Source organism: Canis lupus, chromosome 20 (assembly GCF_011100685.1).
Source record: "Canis lupus familiaris isolate Mischka breed German Shepherd chromosome 20, alternate assembly UU_Cfam_GSD_1.0, whole genome shotgun sequence".
NCBI lineage: Eukaryota > Metazoa > Chordata > Mammalia > Carnivora > Canidae > Canis > Canis lupus.
In genome coordinates this window covers 15030238-15047395 of record NC_049241.1, presented here as the reverse complement: position 1 = coordinate 15047395, position 17158 = coordinate 15030238, and the positions used below count along the sequence as shown (strand labels likewise).

The window sequence follows — 17158 nt, the reverse complement described above, 5'->3', positions numbered from 1 at the left end:
GTTAAAATGCTTAGGAGAGTGTGTGGCACATAATACATAATAGTCACTTTTTTCTTCGTCTGTAGATTAGAATGGACATTTGAAGACAAATTTATTTTATACCAGTTAAAATACATGTTTTTAAATTATTTGAGAATCATCTCCATCCTTTAACAGAGGCTTAACTATAGTACATTTTGATTATGTAACTCAAGACATTATGCTCTCCTTATAAAATACTGTGTATTTTGAAAAAGATACTTATTTTGGAAATTGGAAATATTCAGAAAACATATAGTATGGTATTTTTTGCCAAGACTTTGAAATTTTCCTAGCAAAGGAGCTTATTTTGAGATCAAATGGTCTCTTTAGAGTTGCGTAAAAAATTTAAAAATATATAATTTCAAACTGGCAAGAAAGTTTATTGTTTTTTGTACATCTTATGGCAAAGATATTGGAAATCAGGGCACAAAGCCAATTTCTCTCACATACACAAAATAATTTGGGTTGCCCATGGAGATAATATATATGTGACTCTGTGATTTCCCCTAGAGGCATGTTAAACCTGGACCACTCCATAGCTTTCTATATGAAACCCAATATATCCTCATTATCAATGGCTTAACTTTCTTTTCTTTTTGTGTTATGTTGATTTGTTAATCTGAGTTTAGATTTCTTACTCTCGGTATTTTTCAGGCTTCACTGTAATCAGTAGAACAGGAATACTTACTAAGATATACTTCCTCCTGTCTAAAAGTCTTATATTGAATCTCTGTTCTGTGCATTTAAGTGATTGTTATCTAAATTAGAATCACTGGTGCATTAGAACCAAAAGTAAGGATGCTTTTCCTTGCTTCTAGATTAGGCACTTTCTAAAATGTGTTGATATAACACTAATGTTGAGTTATACTCAAGTGTACAGTGCAAGAACCATAGCATCCATGTGACAGAGCTAAAGAATTCTAGGTTGAAAGCTAGATAAATTGCTTCATTGACAATTGAAACTCTTACTAGACTTGACATTAATTTTGAAAGTCCAAGAAGGAAATTATTACATAGTATTTTCCAGATTTATATGATCACAGACCTGAACTCACAAGATAATGATAATCTTATCAAATTATGGAGCATGTGAATCGTCTTTATAATATCCTTGCTGTGTACTTGTCCAACTTCTGTTTAAATGTCTGCAGTAATGAGTAACCACTTACTATTATAATGATGATGTTAATGAACATGATAATGACAGTAGCTAAATACTGCTTTCTTCATGCTTTCTATGCACAATTTATTAACTTTTTTAAACCTCCCACAACTCTTTACATAGATACTATTTATTTTCCCCATTCCACGTTTGAAGAAACTGAGTCTTGAGTAAGTAAACTGTCCCAGCCAACATAGCAGAGATGGAGCTAAATCTGTATTTTGATTCTATAGTATCTTGTCCCAAGCTCATGAATTTAATCACAACACTATATTTTCTTTCTATATGTATGCATGCATTATAGCCATTTGATACCTCTGATTTACTGTGATGGCTTAATAATTAAAAATATATTCACATCCTTAATTCATCAATTGGAAAAATTGTTGATGGTTCCTGAAGTCTGGTTTGAGAATGAGAATAAGATCAGGGCTTGAGGGCAGATCCAGTAAGATAATACATTGATTTTAGAGCCCAGAGCTCTGTCACATATAAAGGCTCAGTAAACATTAGCCAAAATCATTATTGTTAGCATTGTTATTAATAAAATATTTAAAAAGGCGATACTAAACATATGCCCTGGTGTACTGAGTGACGTACACAAGTTTGGTAATTCTTAGCACCTGGAGGGTGAGGACTGAGAACCTTCTGTAGTCCAATAGTGGTGTGCTTCCATTCAGGTTTTCCTCTTGCCTCTTCCAAAGTAACATAATTACTTGGAGCACTTAAATTTTTTCATTAGATTAAATTAAATTAGGTGGGGGGAGAGAGAGAGGGAAAACGAATAATCTTACTGTTTAGATTTTATGTCAGAGAATGCCAAGCACAGACATATTTATTATGCTTATTAAAAATTTTTTTTAATACAGTGGGTTGGGAAATCATGAGTTGGTCATAAACAAATCTAAAGTCAGAATAAAGTGGGGGATCCCTGGGTGGCTCAGTGGTTTAGCGCCTGCCTTTGGCCCAGGGCGTGATCCTGGAGTCCCGGGCTCGAGTCCCACAACAGGCTCCCGGCATGGAGCCTGCTTCTCCCTCCTCCTGTGTCTCTGCCTCTCTCTCTCTCTCTCTTTCTCTCTCTCTATCATAAATAAATAAATCTTTAAAAAAAAAGAATAAAGAGCAAATTCCCAGCTGAATCAAATCTGAATCAAAGATAGTCCCTTTGTGGAAGTCTCTTGATGCTTCTGAGAGTCAAATAGGACTCATATCTGCCTTACTGTTAGGCGTGGCCTTTCAGGCAGCTCTCACATACAGTTATTTTTTATGGCTCTCACACCAGGAACAACTCAACATATTTTTGTATGTGTACATGCATGCAGTCTATGTTATATGCGTGGTTTCCCAAGTGGAAGGACTAAAGTTTTCCTTTTTCCAAGTTTTTGAGGGTTTGTCTTTCTTTTTTTGCTTGCTTTCCTGCTTTCTTCTTTTCTAGGGCAATTGCCTTAAATCATACTCTTTTTAAAAATATTAGTTCTACATAGCCCCTTTTACCCTGCTCTGAGTTTGAGATCATTTGGCTCCAAAGTAATTGTTGCTTGCTCCACCTCTACTCAGATCCTGATTTCATCTCATGTTTGGCTTATTACTATAGCTTCCAAACTGGTGTCTCTCCTTCTGCTATTGCCTAGAACGAATTGATTATCTTGCTGCAGTCAGAGTAACCTATGGAACGTATAAGGATATGATCATTTCTCTAGCTTAAACCGTAAACTATGCCATTGTCAACAGGATTAACCCCATACTCTTTATGATGTAGAAGAAGTTTGATGATTTGGTGCCTGCCTTATTCCCTAGCCTCATTAACCTACTTTTTAAAATAGTAATATCAAATCATGTACAACTCTGCCAACAACCAATACTGATTAATAATTCTGTGTTTTATTTGTATTAGTCTTTTTTAAAAAATATATTTTATTCATTTATTCATTCATGAGAGACACAGAGACAGAGAGAGGCAGAGACGGGCAGAGGGAGAAGCAGGCTCCATGCAGGGAGCCTGATGTGGGACTCGATCCCCGGTCTCCAGGATCACGCCCTGGGCCAAAGGCAGTGCTAAACCACTGGGCCCTATTCGTATTAGTCTTATTGCCTAGAACAGTCTGTTAGCATATTTAGGGCACAGTCTTTGTTCTTTTCAGCAAAATTTCCTCAATGAGTTTCATGATGTGTTGTCCTGGTAGATGCTTAATTAGTGTTCTAGGGCTGCTATAACAAAGTACCACACACTGAGTGGCTTAAACAACAGAGATCTATTCTGACAGTTCTGGAGGCTAGAATTCCAAAATCAAAGTGTAGACGGGACCATGTATATTTGAAGCCTCTATGTGAGGATCCTCTTCCAGCTTCTGGTAACTGCAGACATACTGTGACTTTTGGGAGAAGAACTTCAGTCTTTGCCTCTGTTTTTTCTTGGCTATATTAAATCTGTGTCTGTGTGTATATCCAGATTTTCCTCTTCTTATAAAGACGCTGTTTATATTACTTTATGGCTCACCCTAATGGCCTCATTTTAACTTGATTACAGCTGCAAAGACCCTATTTCTGATAACAATTACAGATCCTAGAGTCTTAGACTTCAGTATCTCTTTTTTAGGGTTCACAGTTCAAAACATAACAATGCTGAATAAATGTATGTGTGCTCAACTATCACTTCTGAGAAATCATCTTCTATGTTCAAAAGAGAGTTGATCACCCCCACCTCCAATAACTGTAATTACGTATTACTATACCTTGCACATACTATTTATTAATTGTCCTGTCACGATATATTCATATATTTGTGTCAGTGTAGTTAGACCAGGAGTTCCTCAGAAAGGGCTTGTGTAATACTAATCTTCGTATCTCACTGCTTTGCATGGTCCTTGGAAGGGTAAAGCAAATGCTTATTTAACTAAGTCTCTATTTTCATTCTGAGTGAATTATTTTCCTTTTTTCCCCTTCAAAATTGCATTGCTGTCTCATCGACCTTTTGCAGTGGCATCAGACTGATCAGGTCCTAACGCTGTAATATGGAGATGTAGGATTTATAGGCTTTTTCTGTGGGCCTATTGTACTATAACCACATTAGACGATAAAGAATGCTTTTACCGTTGGGCCAGTTCATCTAATTAGCAGTATCTCATAACATTCTAATAGTTTGTGGGGATTTTTGAAATTAGTTTAAATAATTGTTTGCAAAGTATGTTTATGTTGCATTTAAAATATTTTTTGGAGGGACGCCTGGGTGGCTCAATGGTTGAATATCTGCCTTTAGCTCAGGTTGTGATCCTAGGGTCCTGGTTTTGAGTCCTGCATCAGGCTCTCTGCAGGGAGCCTGTTTCTCCCTCTACCTATGTCTCTGCCTCTCTCTGTGTATCTCTCCTGGACAAATAAATAAAATCTTTATTTTTTTAAATAAAATCTTTAAAAAATAAACTATTTTTTTGGAAAATGTTTACATTTTTAGCAATGATTTTTGGAAAAATTTATAAAAGGGGGATAACCTGACAGTAAACATTCCACATGCTTGAAGCTAGAAAATTTCTAAGAAGATGTATGAAAATTGCAAAGCTCTTGCTGTTTTTTGCTTTCCCTAAAAAAGCTGAGGGCTAAGGACATATTTTCCTTTTTAGAAACAAAAAGAAAATTTATCTCAATAAATAATTCATTAAATAATATGTATCCCTTTTAAACATTGTTTGGGGTGGGTTATAACTAAAACCCATAAATAGGATAGTAAAACATAAACTGAGAATTCAAAGATTACATTGAGTATAGGATATAATTAATATAAGTATTTGAAATAAGAAGTAATGACAACTGAGCATTTACTTTAAAGATTACTGGTGGTTGGTATAGGAGAAAGCTAAGATTTAGAGGAATCATTTAGGTAGCAAATCCATGAGTAGTTCCCTTTGTCTTTCTCCCCATCTGCATCTTTATTTCATCTTTATTCCGATTTTGATACAATCCATTTTTTGTTATATGTCTTTTAAAAATGCTTTTGGTAATCTAAGAACTGTGGTTCTACTAGTCTGTGGCAGTAATAGCTTGACAAAGAGTTTACAAATCACTTTTAAAATGTTAACCTGACAAATTATTTCCATTTTTCTCAAGGCAAATCTTTATTAAAAGTGAAAAGAAAATCATTTAAAAATAAAGTTGGCATATCGGGTGCCTGGGTAGCTCAGTCCATGAAACATGTGACTTCAGCTCAGGTCATGATCTCAGGGGCCTGGGAATCCCTGAATAGCAGGGAATCTGCTTTTCCTTCGCTCTTTGTCCCTCCGCTCTGCTTATGCTGGTGCTTGCTTGCCATCTCTCTCTCTCTCTTTCTCAAATAAAGAAATAAAAATCTTTATTAAAAGAATAAGAAAAATAAAATTGCCATAGAAGATTGCTGCTACTGTGAATTTATTTTTTATCAAAGGAAAAGTGATTTCTGATTTTCACTTTGACTATGATGTCTAAATAATAATAATAATAATAATAATAATAATAATAATAATGGTATCTTCTTCCATTTTAAGTATTTGATTTTTACTGAATAAGAAACTTGGCTAAGTTATTATTTGATAGATAGGTAGAAGATATATGTAATAATGGCAAATATGTAAAACATTATAAAAATTATGAAGAATTTAATTATAAAGGTAAAGGTAGATAGCTGGAAAAATTTTACTTTTATTTTTATTTCTAAGCTCATATCCAAAAGCCATTTTTCAAAAATGATTCTCTTGTTTTGTTTTGCTATTTGTCCTGTGAGAGTTGTGATACTAGTTTTAAGGAATACACTCCATTATTCTTCATTATTTCTTATGTTCCACCCATTATATCTGAACTATGTGTATCATCAGAAGGCAGAAAACAAAGAGCTGGTCTTCTCAAGAACAAAGTGTGAACCAAATCGATTTTAAAATAACACTGTGCCATGCAAGCTGTGCGGTTCTAGAAGAGTACAATCAGCTTCTCTGAAAACATGGTTAAAATAATACTTAGGATCCATCATTTTTGGTTTCTATGTAATGAAAATGTGGTGTCACTAAGTGTGTTATTATGATTTTGAAAAAGTCTTTTATTGTAAATGTAATAACCAGTAGAGTTAATTTTTAAAAAATGAAGTTTAACAAATGATATCTTAGAAAACAATTATTTATATTTTCTCTGCAAAAGGTACTTACAATGGAGAGTTAAATGCTGTAAATATTTTTGATGACTCTGATTAAGGTTGGGTTAAAAATTTCTAGGTATTATTATTACCATAATATCCTACATACATATGGTTAATCTGTCTCTCATAATGGAATGTTCTAGATACAAAAAAAGTGCTTAAAAAGTAGGTGCACCAGAACTGTTTTTTATTGCAACCAATGCATTGATATTCTCAATGGATGAAAAGTTGAGGTTTGGATCCTAGGATTACAAACAGATGAGCCCACCTGTCATCTCTACTTAAGCTCTTGCTACACTCAACAATTCATTATCCAAGGAGAAACTACACTATTTCACTTTTTGACTTGCTTTCAAAATAAATTCCAAACTCTACAGTGTGGCCTCTGTAGTCTTAACATTATTGGAAAACTGCCTAACCAATCTGATTTTAACTCTTGCCTCTCATTTTTGCCTATTGAACTTCCTGTTCTCAGTGAAAAATACTCTTCCTCTTTAATATATATTCACTTGACTGGAGTCTCTATTTTGTTTTCAGAGTAAACATTTACCTCCTCTATTTGCCCTATCTGTCTGTATTGTAAACCCAAAAGTCTCACTGTGTTTTTCTGATAGCACTACTGAAATTTATATATTTATTCTTGGTTTGTTCATTTTTCCCCCTCCTTGACTATCTTTCTCTTTCCTCTCTCGCTCTCCCTTTCCCCCCCTTTTATTGTGATCTACCTTCCTTTACTAAATGGGCATTCCAAGAGAGAATGGCCCTAAACTGTCTCCTTCATTGACGTATCTCCATGGCCTAGAAAGGGAAAAATACAAACTTTATAGTGAACAAACATGATGGTTACCACCTTAATCAAGTGATCAAAGTTATTTTGATCAGTAATGTAACAAGTCAACATTATGTGTCTTTGAGAGGTCCCACTGAGAAGGAGACAAAAAAAGTTCACTAAAGAATCTAATTATGAGGAAATAGCAGACAAATCCAGATTTTACAAAATAATTATCCATAATACTCAGACTTCAATGCAATAAGCAAGAGATTTAGAAATTGTTCCAGATTAAATGAGACTAAAGAGACCTGTCAGATACATGGAATATATGGTTTGAGATTTGCTTTTGTTCTCAAGGACATACGTGGTATGTTTAGAGAAATCTGAATAAGAGCTTTAGGTTAGATAGCAGTACTATATAAATGGTTATTTCTGTATTTTGAAGTACAAATGTGATTATGTAAGAATATCTTTGCTTTTAAGAAAAACAAAATTATTTAGAGTTAAATGTTATGTCTACAGCTTATTGTCAGTGAGTTCATAAAAATGTGTGTGTGTGTGTTTATAGAGAGACAGAACAGAATTTATGGGAAAAATGTAGTAAAATTTGGGCAATCTCAGGGAATTTGAGGATACACTGCTTCTTTATACTATTATGGCAACATTTTTGTAAATGTGGAATTATCAACATTTTAAGTACAGAAAAATGCATCTAGTTAAAGCTTCTATCTATATAATCAGAGAACAAAAGAGACACAAAGAAGGAATTTCCGATACTGACACACCTTAAATAAAAATCTTAAGTATGCTTAAGAGAACACATGATATAACATTAATGTTCTATTTATTTATAAACTAGATTGATGTGACAACCAGAGACTTCTATTTTTTCCTGTTGAAATTATTGTAGGTTGTCTGTTGAGCTTATGGGCTCTATTCAAGAGTAACATACACATTAAATATTTTCCATGCAGTTTGTGATTAATAAATAACCTAAACAGGATTCAGAGTTGTTGTTTCCACTCCCCTCCCACCTGCTTCCCTTGATATAAAATAATGTTTGGGGAATAGTTTTATAAAGGAACAAAATAATGCTGGACATATAACTGAGACTCCATCAACCGGCTTCAATTTCTAAATAATCATATTTTATGTATTTCTTGGACTGGAATATTTTGCTCAGAGAGTTACTGAACTTCTAAATAGCATGAACTCCAAAAAGGCATTTATTTCTTCCAGAAGATATATTATTCTTTAAGTACATTTTTTAGGTTATAAAATAAAAGACGCTAAACAGAATTCATAATGGTTATTATCTGGCTTAAAATTCTAATAACAGGTGTTTCTTACAGATTTTGAATAACTGAACTGTAATATGGGAGCCAGATTTCATTTATAATGGGCTCAATATTGACCTTCCCTGCCACACTACTTGTGGGTATCATGCTAACATGATAAAATAGCTAGCACTGGAGGAATACCTTTGTTTATAGGGTTGGATACCTGCCATATCTTCAAATATAACAGCCAACATCCCATCTAAAATTACTGAAGCATAGACATGAAACAGAGTGTGTAATAAGAGTATGTTAGAATCATTTAGTGTGTGCTTATTTTATGCTCATTCAACTCCTTGTTTCCTGATTATATCCATGGTATCCTCCCTTTATGACCATTTTTACAATTGCATTATCTCAGCCTTACCTGGGTGAAAGACATCATCAAGTGCAGTTTACAAATGGTGAGCCCTAGGAAAAATGTGAAAACTTTGGTGTTATATGAAGAATACAGCAAAGTAACTGTCAAGGTCATAGAGCTAGAAGAGCACAAAATGAAGTACAACCTCAAGCTTCCTAACCCATGTTCCTGTTCCACATCTCATACATGATCCTCAAAGGACATATATATCAGAGGCAATTGAACCTCATTTGGTGGATGGTCTAGAATGTGGTATGATAAAGGACAAGGGATCTTCACATGTGATACTTTAGTAGATTGAGAAAGATAACTGGTTGCAAAAGCATCATATGGGACTTCTTTGCATGATTCCCACAAGGCTTTTGAGCTTGGGACTGCTTCTTTCAGGAACTAATTGATGAGAATGAAAGATCACTTCTGATCATAAAACCTTTAGTAGCTAGTCTTTTCATTGATCTTGTGACCCATGAGAGCTTAATCTTAATGTAAAGATTTGATCCACCAGTTCTGAAAAAGTGGGTGTAAAGCCCCTTACATAGGTTTTCAGTCTGCTCATTAGGTGGATCAGGCATGGTTTATAGCATCAAGTAGTTGGAGTAAGTTTTCTTTCAGCTTGTTTAAACCAATATGTGAATGTCATTATGTCTGCTTTTATGGCGCTCAGAATAGAACTGAGTGTTCTCCAAATTGTACCCTGCTAGTAATACCCAGCTAAGAAAAATGTTGCTTCATTACCACAAATCAAATTCTACCAGTTGTTTTTCAGCCTTCCCAGATCTATTTGGCTATTTTACCTAAGGACAGGTTGATGTAAAGAAGTAGAAACACATCACTTTATTCCCATGTGGGGATTTCTCTTCAGGAAATCTATAATCAGCTCTTCCCTCCTAGAGATTTGACAGTTTGATACATACATAGCTGCTTCTTTTTCCCCTTTATGACCTCCAACACCTCCTTTGGAAACTCTTCGCAGCACCTTCATATTCATCAAATCCTGCTCATCAAATATCACTTGTTGGTTTACTACTTATTAGATGTATTAGTGTCTGATTATAAATATAGACTTTCTTCATCACCTAGGAGACATGAAGCTGATTCCCTGTAGCCTCTCTTTCTGGACCTTCTAACTTATCCACTGTGTAAATTTGCGAGGGCTGCTGTAATAAAATACTACAAAGTAGGTGGCTTAAAACACAGAAACTTGTTTTTTCAGTTTTGGAGTCTAGAAAACCTAGATTAAGGTGTCAGCAGGTTAGTTCCTTCTGAGAGCTGTGAGTGAATCTTTTTTATTTCATTCTTCTATCTTCTGGTAGACAACTTGTAATCTTCAGAAGTCCTGAGCTTGTAGATCTGTCTTCATTTTCATATTGATATCTTCCCTTTGTACCTGTGTCTGTCTCTAAATTTACCCTTTTATAAGGACAGTAGTCCTAGGATTAAGTCACAACCTAATGATTATCTTAACTACTTTTATCTGAAACACCAATTTTCAAATAAGGTCACAATCTGAGATACTGGGAGTTAAGACTTCAACATATGGATTTTTCGGGTGACACAATTCAATCCATAGCATCTATTGTCTTTATACTAACTCTCGAGGCTCTTTCAACCTGCTAATCATGTATGACAGATACTAATCAGTCACTCTTTTTGACACATTTTTATTTTTTCATAGACTTATATGAATTATATTAATTTTTGTGTTTATTCTACCATACTTAGGTAGATAAATGGAAGTATCTTTATCAGCAGATAAACAATTAATAAAATAATCTACACTACACTGTGTGTGCTAATGGGTCTGCCTTACTCTGAGATTATATAAAGTGAAATGATATGGAACATTTCAAATCACATTGCCTTTTTGTCTATTATTATCTTTATATAAAGATAATACAGATAGTTATTAAGTGTTATCTTCATCATCATTGAAACTCACAGGTGATAAATGATATACCTGAACAGATCAGGTGAAAGATAGGAAAGAATCACCGTAAGTCCATTAAATCACTCAAAGAAAATAATTATTGTAAACCAACATCATTTTTAGATTGAGTAGTATGGTCACAAGTTTTACTATCTTCTCACCATCACTGCTCTCGATTAGTTCAGATAAGTTCCATAACAATTGTGTATTTTAATCCTTATAACAACCCTGAAAGAATCCTCCTATACTAATTTTACAAATAAGAAAAGCAAGACTCAAGACTTGAATTTACAGGTTTATATTTGGATATTTATATTCCAGTCTATCTTAATCCAACACCTAGCAATGAAAGCTAAATTCTTAGGTATGCTAAAGAGCATGAGTTTGCAAAGAAAGTATCACTTCGTATGCAGAGGAAGTAATATTTTAATATTGAGAATGAAAAAAAAGCCCTAAAGGCAGAGTATCATCAAACCCAAATAAAGGGGGCCTCTAGAGGATAAGTTAGCATCATTTGGGTTTTCGTGTTAACAGGAGCAATATTTGATAATAGAGGCAGTGGCTAGACCTAGCTGAATGAAAAGATAGTGTTTTGTAGGTGCTTTTTGTAGATGCATTATTTCAAAGACCATTAAGGCTTAGTCTTATGTGGAAAGTCTTTTTCTTTACTTTTCTCCCCAAGTCAGACTACTTTATTAATTATTAATGAATATTGAGCCTTAAGCCAATAAGCAAATTAAACAAGTGCTCAACATCATGTTATAAGAGAAATGAAAGTTAAAACTATGACATACCATCAGATACCCATTAAATAGTCAAAATGAAGGAGATTGACAGCAACAAGTATTGGCAAGGATATGGAGCAAGGATAAATCTCTTGTATTATAGGTGGGAATCTGAAATGTTACTGTTACTTTGGAAAATAGTTCTACAGTTTCATTAAAAGTTAAAATGAATCCTACCCTATGACCTAATAATTGTGTTTACATACAAGGGAATTTATCCAAGAAAAATAAAAACATGTCCACCTAGGGCTTTGTATTACTCAGTTTATAGCAGCTTGATTTATAATCACAAAAAACTGGCAACAGCCTAGGTTGTCTCTCAATAGAATAGGTAAGTAAATAATGGCATGTTCACAGAGTGGAATACCATTCAAAAACGAAAAAAAGCAGCAACATGAATGAATCTCAAAACATGTTAAGTGAAAAAAGCCAAACAAAAAAAAAAATGCATTGTGTGTGATTCCACTGAAGTAGAACATTGGAATAAGCAACATAATCCACAATGTAAGGAATCACTTCCTTTGAGGATGTTGACTAAGGAATACAAGGGATTTTTTTGGCATCATGAAAATATTCTGTGAATGTCCTTGATAGGATAGTGGACTGAAATCTAGGTTTCAGATCTGTGCAGTTTGGTAAGTAAATTCTTCCTCAGTAAAAATGGCCTTCAAAATGATTAAACCTTACAGATCATGGGTAACTTACTCATAGAAGAAATTGGTCTGTGTGAGTTATTGTATATGTCTAAGTACTCATGTGCGAATGAACACATAAACATATTGCCACACACAGCACATGTACAGCGACTGGCCCAAACTGATCTGTTACCATGTATGAAGAGTACTGAGATACAGGGTAGATGTAAATTGAAATATTTTCTCAGAAATCCTGTTAAAGGCCACTTTTTAGAAACAGTGAGGTGAAATCCTCCCTCTTTGTTGTCCAAAGTGCCCCTCAAATTGAGTTTGCTACCTACTCCCCCAAACTTCTGCATCCTGTACTTTTTTCCCTGGTCATCCTCACTAGCCAGATGCTCATTCAAAATGATAATGTTATCCCTTTGTATGAACTGTGCTCAACGAGAGAGAAACTCCCATGATGCCATGACAAACCCAGCTTGTGCAAAGGCAGTACTAATTTTAAAACTTCAAGTGTTATGTCTGGGATTTTTTTTTTTTTTTATTAACCTCTCCTAGAACTCTTCTGTGCTGTCATACATAAATCAGAGAATTATGAAAGAACTAGTCAAAGTGGCTGTTTCCTTCTAAGGCTGTAATTTGGCTCCATGAATTATTAATTATCAGACTGGTATGGCATCAGATCCTCAGAATTCAATATAAATGTAAAAGGCACACCTTATCAGTTAGAATCTAAGGAGCTTAAGTAATATAATTCTTACCATTTATTGCTCTGTGGTATGTTAAAGGGATTTGGAATATTCAACCCACGGAACTTTCTGAAATAAAATACCAAGTAAAGAAGGTTTCTTTTCTCTTTTCTTTTCTTTCTTTTTTTTTTTTTTTTGGTTAGTAGATTTGAAATTCAGTATAAGGAAGCAGATGTGGATTACTTCAAGGGTTTTGATTGTTCTGAAGGTTGGAGTTGTTTCCTAGATGCTGAAGCAAATAACAGGACATGTAAAAGACTGTGGTTGAAGAAAACTGTCTGAATGTAAAGCTTTGGAACATCTTGCATCTTTGCTGCTGTTAAGGAGGAAATAAATAATGCACCAAGGATTGAAGTTATGCTAAATATAAGTTCAGTGTTTGTTGAAAGCAGACATCTGATATAGTAAGTATGTTATTTTTCATATACAAATTACAGCTCTTCAAAGAAACAAGAACTAAGAATATATGGTCCTTTTTGTTTTTTGCTGAGATACTTAGCTTTAATACTTGATGAAGACTTCCAGTCTTCATTGGTTCTGTCTTTAATATATAATGCCATTTATTTTAAAACCTTCTGCAGAAAAATATAGGACCTTAAATTCTGTTCTTTTTTGCAAACACAAGATTAGTCTCATCCATGTGTAGGACTTTGTTGTTTTTTTTTTAGCAATTTCTAAATATTTTAGAAGTGTGATACACACACACACATATACACACATATCTGCCTCTATAAAATTTAGACAACACTTAACTAATATTACAAATGCCATACTGCTCAACATTGCAATTTAAAGAAGAAAATTACACTAAAGCTCTGATCTAATGATTTTGAATTGGTGGTTTACAATATAATTCTAATATAGTAGAAATATATGTTGTGGTTAGCTATGCTAAAATAAATGTATTATGCTTCACTAGCTTAGCCATTCAAGAGATTATTTTAGAAATAATTATTTGCTAAATCTCTGCAAACTTACTATTAATAGAAATTTCAGTAGCTTTATTACTTTGTCTTCTCTTCAGTGATCTGTTTGACTTAAATTGAAATAGACTACTTTAAAAAAATAATTCTATTCTGTAGGGTTGCATTTGGTATAGGAAAATAGATAGTAAATTCATTCTGTAAAAATGACTAAATGTGAAAATTACCTGGGAGGTAAAAATACCTTGATTATGCTCTGTTGCTTCTCTGTAGCAGTTTTAACAAATTGACAAGTTAAAAATTTGCTTGAATCCTATTTTGACATTCAAGTATTAAAAATAGAGATGGTTTTCTTTTTAGGCCAGAGAGGCCATGCTATCACCCATAGCACTTCAAAGGTAAATGACAGTGCATCATAAATCATGAGAACTCTTATAATTAAATGTGCTTGAATGATACCATATGTATCTATAGAGTTTCCTGAAGAGGCCATACCACACAATTGTATGGTAGATTAAAATAACAAAAACAAAATGATGTTTCTCCTTCAGGGTGAAGTAATTCATTTTCTATTTTATTTGATTTTATTTTGTTTTATTTTATTTTATTTTATTTTATTTTTTTTCATTTTCTATTTTAAATAAATTATTTTATGTATGTAAAATTAGGAGCGGAAATGCATCAGAATGACAATTACATGAATTGCTTCATTGTTTAATAGGCTACTTTTTTTTTTTTTTTAAGATTTTATTTATTCATGAGAGACAGAGAAAGAGAGGGAGGCAGAGACAGGCAGAGGGAGAAGCAGGCTCCATGCAGAGTGCCCAACAGGACTAGATCCCTGGAGTCCAGGATCAGGCCCTGGCTGAAGGCGGTGCTAAACTGCTGAGCCTGGGCAGCCCAGGTGGCTCAGTGATTTAGCACCGCCTCAGTCCAGGGCCTGATCCTGGAGATTTGGGATTGAGTCCCACATTGGGCTCCCTGCATAGAGTCTGCTTCTCCCTCTGCCTGTGTCTTTGTCTGTCTCTCTCTCTCTCTCTCTCTCTCTTTCTCTCTCTGTCTCTATGAATACATAAATAAAATGTTAAAAAAAAAAAGCTGCTGAGCCAACCACTGAGCTGCCCCAATAAGCTACTATTTTAGACTAATTTATGCTACTGGCCATCAACTATCATTAAAAAATTGATTTTTTTCCTGACTTTATCTTCAGTATGAGAAGTTGACCCTTTATATTGTCAGGAAAGGGTGGAAACTGTATAGAAATAGTTTTATGGTAATATGTTGTCTATAATATATAAGATTGTGGTATATAAAGTTTGCTTTGGTTCAATAATAAAACAAAACTTTCTTCATAACTAATGTATTTCCAAGATACAGGTTTTGTACCATGTCTCTTGGGCAGCATATTTCTAGAACTCAAGAGTGACCTGAAACTCTTAGAAATAAAATTGGGTCTGGATTTGATCACACGTGATAGGCTGGCTCATGCTCCTTTTAACTTTGTTAACCAAATCTGACCCCCTACCTTCAGTTTTACCAGTAGTTTGATTATATATTTGGATTTTCAATGAAACTATAGAATATAAGGGTCAGGCTTTTTCATGGGTCAGTTTTTTAGGTGAATCTTAAGTTTTCAGTTATCCAATGAAAAATGGTAAGTTTAAAGTCTCTAACAACTTAGGAGCAGGACAGCCTTTTGGAGAAAAGCAGTATGCACAGAGCATCCTTTGGCCAACCCAGACATTATTCTATTAAAGAGCTATTGAACTAGGGAAGAAAAAAGTATCCTTTTGGTTGGAGTCCCTGCTGTTCCTGCCCCTTATTTGTGTCAGTTTTTCTGGGATCACTTTCTGTTCTTATTTGCCCTTGCCCTGGGTTAGTCTATAGGGTTGGTCTCTAGATTTCATATATCTGGCCCTATTAAGCCATGATAAGCATTTTAAGCTTGCTCACTTGCTATACCTTGTGTGATGCCTTCTTTAAGTCTTGTTTTACTTGTATAAGGCTTGAGCCTTATAACCATTGAGCCATTGTAACTTTTGTGACCACAGTTTCAAGACAGTTCTTCTGTAGTAGATGATTTTTTTAAAAAAGAAGAGATATCTTAGGATCCATTTGTAATTTCAGCCTGTTGTGAGATAAAGCTGATTTTGAAAATAAGTGATTGCTACTTTCTAGCAGTTACTAGTTCCCTAAGTTCTCTTAGACTTTGTCTTTCCCTATTTGTAAATGAAGATTTTAATACTACTTACCTAATTTGATTATTGAGAAAATTGAAGGAAATAATGCATGTAAAATACTTAGTGCTTGGTTTGCGTGTAGCAAATGCTCAATAAATTTATTACTGCCTTTACCTAAAGTTCCATCAGCATGGTATATACTTTTCTAAAAATCACTGCAATTAATTCTAGTTTGGGTTAGTAAGGGATTTGGTCAATTATATGGATTCCAAGTAGGGCAACCATGAATCTTATTTAAATGTATATTTATTTTTAATGAAGAGTAAAAATCAAATGGTTTCTGACATTACCAACTCACCACATAATCATGCTGTGGTGGAAATCCACTTGTAAAGAGTAGCCTCCCATTTTTCTTCAAATAGAATCAATAAATGTGAGTGATTTCATTAGTTGTGAAATATATTAAGGAGAAATGTAACAGCATGCTTCAGATAATATAATTTAATGTAGGCAGACAAACTGAGACTAATTATGGGGTTAGGTTTTCCCAGGAAATATTTATTTAATTAATTTCCACAATTTAAAAATTAGTCCTGCGAGGATTTCCTGATTCTCTGCCTTCAGTAAAGCAGGACCTTCTCTTTTTTCAAGCCATAACTTTTTTATAGAACTTTATTGTTAATTACACCATGAAGTATTTTTTCTTACTCTCAATATTTCTGTGGTAACCAAATGAGAAACTTGTTTCTATATTATTTTGAATTTTTCTCCATTTTTTCATGGTATCCTTGTTTTCCCTTGGACTTCATTACAAGGTTTTAGACTCCCATGTTTATTGCTGGACCCCTCCTTGCCACCTGATGTATATTTGTGTGTCTGTAGATAACCAGGTAATAAGTAATGTTGTTCAACTTCTGAATGATAGTTCAGTGAGTCAAATAGATATCTACATCTACATCTGTAAGAACATGATATTTCCAAAATAATAATAAAATATTAATGTTTTCTATATGGCTGTGTATATGTGATGGTAAAAAGTCATGCCTATTATAATTTCAAAAATTAAATATTTGATGGCATTTTGTGCCTGGAAGCAAAGAAACTAACTTCATAATGGCTTTTATTACATGTTTTCCAGTGACTACTTTGAT

At 33.9% G+C, this 17158-nt stretch overlaps 1 protein-coding gene and 1 long non-coding RNA gene across 15 annotated transcripts in view; one reads left to right on the top strand and one right to left on the bottom strand.

Annotated features, from left to right (window-relative positions):
- The window catches only part of CNTN4 (contactin 4), a 916127-nt gene that overhangs the window by 281703 nt on the left and 617266 nt on the right, over positions 1-17158 (top strand). The window contains exon 3 of one of the 12 annotated variants that reach the window (XM_038565819.1): positions 13051-13308. The exons of the other annotated variants lie outside the window; for them this stretch is intronic. The gene's annotated coding sequence lies outside the window, so the exon portion shown is untranslated. The remainder of the gene's footprint in view (positions 1-13050; positions 13309-17158) is intronic. 12 annotated transcript variants of the gene reach the window in all.
- Positions 1-17158, bottom strand: part of LOC111091262 — a 30727-nt gene that overhangs the window by 10021 nt on the left and 3548 nt on the right. For all 3 annotated transcript variants that reach the window (XR_005374705.1, XR_005374703.1, XR_005374704.1), the window contains one exon: positions 8812-8855. This is a non-coding gene — a long non-coding RNA (uncharacterized LOC111091262). The remainder of the gene's footprint in view (positions 1-8811; positions 8856-17158) is intronic.